The sequence below is a fragment of the Ranitomeya variabilis genome, chromosome 1, assembly GCF_051348905.1.
Source record: "Ranitomeya variabilis isolate aRanVar5 chromosome 1, aRanVar5.hap1, whole genome shotgun sequence".
Taxonomy (NCBI): Eukaryota; Metazoa; Chordata; class Amphibia; order Anura; family Dendrobatidae; genus Ranitomeya; species Ranitomeya variabilis.
The window spans coordinates 644589618-644595714 of NC_135232.1; the positions used below are offsets into that span (position 1 = coordinate 644589618).

The 6097-nt window shown below is 41.4% G+C and overlaps 1 pseudogene; it reads right to left on the minus strand.

The window, feature by feature from the left end:
* Positions 1-3630: 3630 nt before the first annotated feature.
* LOC143798214 (general transcription factor II-I repeat domain-containing protein 2B pseudogene) lies at positions 3631-5160 on the minus strand (annotated as a pseudogene).
* Between the last annotated feature and the right edge of the window lie 937 nt (positions 5161-6097).

The following is a 6097-nucleotide window of genomic DNA, read 5'->3' on the forward strand; positions in this document are numbered from 1 at the left end:
TTCTGCTGAATTGTGAAATCATATTGCTGAAGTATCAAACTCCATCTAAGCAATTTCCCATTGTCCCAAACTACTCTATTGAGCCAACTCAATGGGTTATGATCTGTGATCACGGTGAAGTTGCGCCCATAGAGGTATGGTTGCAGCTTCTGCAGAGCCCACACAATTGCCAAACATTCTTTTTCAATGGTGGCATAAGCCACTTCTCTGGGCAGGAGTTTCCTTCTTAGGTACAGAATTGGGTGTTCCTCTCCTTGTTGGTTCACCTGGCTGAGAACGGCACCTAGCCCATAGGTGCTGGTATCTGTCTGCACTACAAACCGGCGAGTGAAATCTGGGGCCTGCAGGACAGGTGAACTAACCAATGCCGACTTTAGGGCAGAAAATGTCTGCTCGGACATACGGCCGTAGAAGACCGTAAAATACGGCTGATAGGAGCTGGGCCATAGAGAATCATTGGGCCGTGTGTAATGCGTATTTTACGGACGTATTTTCTGTGCTCATACGTCCGTAAAACTCGCTAGTGTGACGCCGGCCTAACTGTCCTAAAACCTCTGCCAAACCCGTCAGATTTCTTCCCTATGTAATACATTTGTGGTCTTCCCTAGAAATATTAGACACTTTCCCATTCATCTATAAATTAGCTTAATAAACTTGGAACTAAATTAATTAATACAATTGATAATTATCAACGGCTCATTCACACGTTATATTTTCTTATACTAGTGATGATGATAATTTTATTTCTATAGCGCCAACATATTCTGACCACTTTACAATTAAGCAGGGACATGAACAGACAATAAATATATCACAAAGTGACACAGATCAGCAGTTACAGGAGGAGTGAGGGTCCTGCTCGCAAGCTACAATCTATAAGGAAATAGGGTGGGATGTGCTATCCGTGCTTTTCACAGATAACACTTGTGTCTAAAATAGTGAATGGGGAAGTTCACGTGTCCAGGATTGTTTGTAGTCCATACAAAATCATGGAGATATGTTCCATATTGATCCAAACGTCAGAACAAAATTGTCAATGCAAGTCTATGGGTCTGTGTAAAAATCGAACAGAACTCGGATGTCATCTTAGTGATGTCCGAGTCCGATCTAAACGTCAGATCAAAATACACATATAGCTCAGCAGTGAGACCACCATCGATCCTGGTCAAGTATCCAACATCTTTGGCTGTGAGGCTATGTGCACACGTCAGGATTTCTTGCAGAAATGTCCTGACCAAAACCGGACATTTTCTGCAAGAAATCCTATGCGTTTTTCTCACTTTTTTTGTGCGGTTTTTTTGTGTGGATTTTTTTGCAGATTTTTTCGGGGGTTCCAAATGCAATAATATGGTGGGAAATCCGCAAAAAATCTGCAAAATTAATGAACATGCTGCGTTTTTTACCGCGATGCATTTTTTTCGCGGGAAAAAAAAGCGACATATGCACAAAAATTGCGGAATGCATTCTAAATGATGGGATGCATATGTATGCGTTTTTATAGTGAAAAAACGCAAAAAATACGGAAAGTGTGTACATACCCTGAAACAACCCCATATGATCAGGTTTCCTCTACCAAAACTTGACAGTTCCTTCAATGATTCCAGCCATTGGCCCCGTTTTCCCTTGTTTCTTCCAGACCCATTTGCACCCATCAGAGACTAGTCTGTTGCCTTTCATCTCATCGCTCCAAATCACCCATCTTCAATCTTATACTGTCCACTTTTCATACGTTTTTGCAAACTAAAGCCAACGCTTCTCATCACAATATTGAAGTTGAAGTCTCTCACCTTATTTGAAGCTTCCAGACTTGTGTAACGTCTGCAGGACAATTGATTGATTTTTGTATGGTTGTCCTGAGGAAGGAGTCGGTGGAAACTGAAACGCATCAACAATAAACAATACATTTGTGTATAAGACAGCCAAGATGATTGTCTATAAAATGATGGGAGTCTCACGTTGGAAGCAGTAGTGGATGGTGAGATATGGAGCCTGAAAGTCAAAATATTGTTACTGTATTGCTCATCAGTGTGTTTGTCTTAGGGTATGTGTCCACGGGCCGTAGAGCCGCAGCATTCAATCCGCCGCGTCCAGATGTTACAGCATAGTGGAGGGGATTTTATGAAATCCCGTCTCCACTATGCGTGCTAACACGCACCCGGCGGCCCTGCGATTCCGGACATGCGGCGCGTCTTTTTAGATCGCAGCATGTCCGTTTACCTTGCTGCGCCGCTGCAAGGTATATCACAGGGCCCTATGTGTGGGGTGCGATGATGCCGGATGTGTGCAATGAACACATCCGGCATCATCGCGTCTCCAGAAGGGGGCGGGGCTTAGGGCAGAGCGAGTTTTCCGCTCCGTCCAAAGCACCGGCCATCCTGAAAGTGGACATGCACCCTTAGGATCTTCTTGTGTTTTTAGGGGGTTGATTTGTGGTCTGTTTATTTTATACTTATTATTGGTAATTTTTTAAATATATTTATTTCTGTTAATAATTTTTGATATATTATATTACTACTATATTTTTAATACAGATTGTTATATGGAAAAAAATACATTGAAGAAAAAAAACCTGATATAAACAATAGGTCATTTTCTCATGAGGCCTTCAGCGTAACCTCATTATAATGTGAATTTGAATTTTGCAGGTGATTCATGTTCCGTCCTGAAGGTTTAGAGCTGGAGTGGCCTCTGCTGGTAACACCTAGTACTGCACAACAGATGGAAGCATTTTATTGGTTTTGCCAGTAGGTGTCAGTAGCGCTAAGTGTAACGGCATCACAGAGAGATAAGGAGACGTAATATCAGAATCTGGGGAGATAGTGAGAAAGTACAAATACAGGAGGAATATATATATATATTTACATTTTCATATTTTGCATAGTTCATTATTTTTACCTTCAAAGCAGCAACCGAATAATAATTATTGCAGATGTGACTGAGGGTTAATAATGATCTGGTGAAAAAAGAAAAAACAGCTCACGACTCTAGGTGCATTGTAGCACGGAAGCCAAGGGATCAAATGTAGAAAAAAATCAGAGTCTTAAAATGTCGATGTTTATTAGAAAACTAAGTACAAAGTTCAATGCATAGTATTTACATAGACAGTCTTGAATGTTTGCATTGAATTTTCTAATAAACATCACAATTTTAAGAAATTGGATCTTTTTCTACATTAATAATGATTTCCCGATCTAAAATGAATATTTTCTGTGTGTATAAAAAGTGTTTGTCACGCTGTGTTGTCCAGGCTGCCCATGGACTACACCAGGGGTGGGCAATTAATTTTGCCATGGGGCCGCATGAGAAATTTGGATGGTTTTAGAGGGCTGGACTAATATAATTAACTCATTTTTACCCAATACTGTAGTATACATATGCTATCTTTTCATAAACAAACAGTATGTTAAACAATGCAAAGATTTACAATACAAAGAAAATATGGAACACATACTTACATCATTATTTAATGATGAGATGATGAACTGCACTGCAACAAGCTTGTGTTAACTGTAAAAAACGTGCTGTTACAACAGTGTTGTAGATCAAGATATGTTAGTTTTTTTTAAAGACCGGCATCCCTTTAACTTGGTAAATAACAGTAAATGAAACATTTCAATAACATGAGAATCTTCAATGAGAGTAATCTAGCCTGTTTTGGGCCCGAACAAGTTCACTGAAGTTAGGTTCAATATCTGAGGTGGATATGCGAAGAACAGCACACAAGTGATCATCACTGAGAGAGGATCTGTATCTGGATTTGTTGAACTTCATCAGTGAGAATGTTTGTTCACATACGTAGGTAGATCCAAAGAGAACTAACATCCTCTGAGCATGCCTCCTTATGTGTGGAAAGCTTTTCTCTTTGAGAGAAGAATAAAACTCCAGCAGTGATTCTGATTTAAAAAGCTCTGCCAGTAGATTGTCAGACTGCAGATCAATGAGTTCTAACTGGATATCACTTGGGGCATTATCCACACGGCATGTAAAAGGAGAAGAAATCATGTGCATGTCACTCTCAACTGCTTTGAAGTCTTCAAATCTTCTGGAAAATTCATCATGTAAAGCCGCAAACATGGTTGAATACTTGTCGAGGTGATCAGCTGATGGTGTGACTTCTTTCAGTGGTGGCATGTGAGTGAGAATATTGATCTTCAATTGGCTAGAAAGAAACTTCAATTTTCTCATGAAAGCTGTCACCAAGGAGAACATTTCATGTGCAAAGAGGCCTTTGCCTTGCAGCTTGGTATTCAGCTCATTCATTAGTGTAGTCACATCAATGGCAAAGGCCAGATCTGCTATCCAGTGCTTATCTGAGAACTCTGGGATGTCTTTGCCTTTCATGTGACAAAATGTCTGAATCTCAGCTCTCAGGTCCCAAACTCTTTTAGGCTAGGTTCACATTGCGTTAATGTGTGCACGCTAACGGACAGCGTTGCACGGCGAAAATGTCGCAATTAACGCCGTGCAACGGGTCCGTTAGCGCACCCATTGACAGCAATGTAAATTTCGCCTGTAGCGCCTGTGCCGTTCTTTTGTAACGCGCCGCGGACGCTGCTTGCAGCGTCTGCGGCGCGCCCGAGGTCCGTTCCCCGCTCTCGCAGATCGGGGATCTGCGAGAGCGGGGACGTTAACGCGACCCCTAAACACGGCCCTGAAAAAAACATTGCGTTAGCGCAATCCGCTAGCGCTAAATGGATTGCCCTAACGCAATGTGAACCTAGCCTTAAGCACCTTCCCAAGGCTGAGCCATCTCACAGCTGTGTGGTAGCCTATGTCACTATGTTCACTTTCTTGCTCCTCCAACAGTGAAACAAATTGTCTGTGATTCAGTGCTCTTGCCCTGATGAAATTAACTATCTTAGTTACAACATCAACAACATGGCTGATTTTTAGCACCGACTTGCACAGCACTTCTTGATGTATAATGCAATGCAAAAATATCAATTTCTGTTCTGGGTTTATTTCATTCACTTTATCTTGCATCTGCTTCAAAAGTCCAACATTTTTCCCTGTCATATTTGGACATCCATGGGTTATAACACTTACTAATTTGTTCCATTTTAGGCCCAGTTTGTCCACGGATGCATTTACTTCGGTGAACAAATCACTCCCTTTCGTGGTACCTTTCAATGATCGCAAAGCTACCAGCTCTTCAGTCATCTCAAAGTTATTTGTTATTCCGCGTACAAAGATAAGTAACTGGGCGGTATCACGGACATCACAGCTCTCGTCCAGAGCCAGGGGAAAAAAAAAAAAATGATCAACTTTGTTTTTAAGCTGAAACTCCAAATCCCCCGCCAATGTCTTCTACCCGTCTTGTTACGGTTCGCCTGGAGAGGGGCACATTTGAAAACGCTTCTTTTTTCTCAGGACAAATTATTGCTACAGAGTCCGCCAAACATTCTTTCACAAACTCCCCATCAGAGAATGGCTTACTGTTTCTAGCAATTTTGTGGGATATTACAAAGCTTGTCCTGATGGCTGCATCCCTGGATGCGTGGAGCTTTGTAAAAAATCCTTTCTGCGTTTGCAGTTTTGATAGCAAATCTTCAGATGCCCGTGCCCGCTCTGCCTCTGTCAAGTTCTTGTATTTCTGTGCATGTTTTGTTTCGTAATGGCGATTTAAATTATAATCTTTAAACACAGCTATTTGCTCTCCACAAACTAAGCACACAGCTTTGCCTTTGGTTTCAGTAAATAAATATTTAGAAGTCCATTCCTTGTTAAAAACTCTGCATTCTCCATCAATCTTTCTTTTTTTAGCAGACATATTTAAGGGCTAATTCTTCTGATGGGAGTCACGATTCTCTGCAGAAGGAGAAAATGCAGATTTATACAATAAATATTGCAAGGTTTCTTTTTTTCATGATTTCAATTAATTTATGGCGGGTGGGTTACATGATACATATGATGGGCAATGCCCCATACAGAAGCGCACGGATCAGCGCTCGCACTAACCTACCACAGCTACGCTGACTCAGGGCTTTACATAAGGCCGGTTTCACACGTCAGTGGCTCCGGTACGTGAGGTGACAGTTTCCTCACGTACCGGAGACACTGACACACGTAGACCCATAAAAATCAATGCATCTGTTCA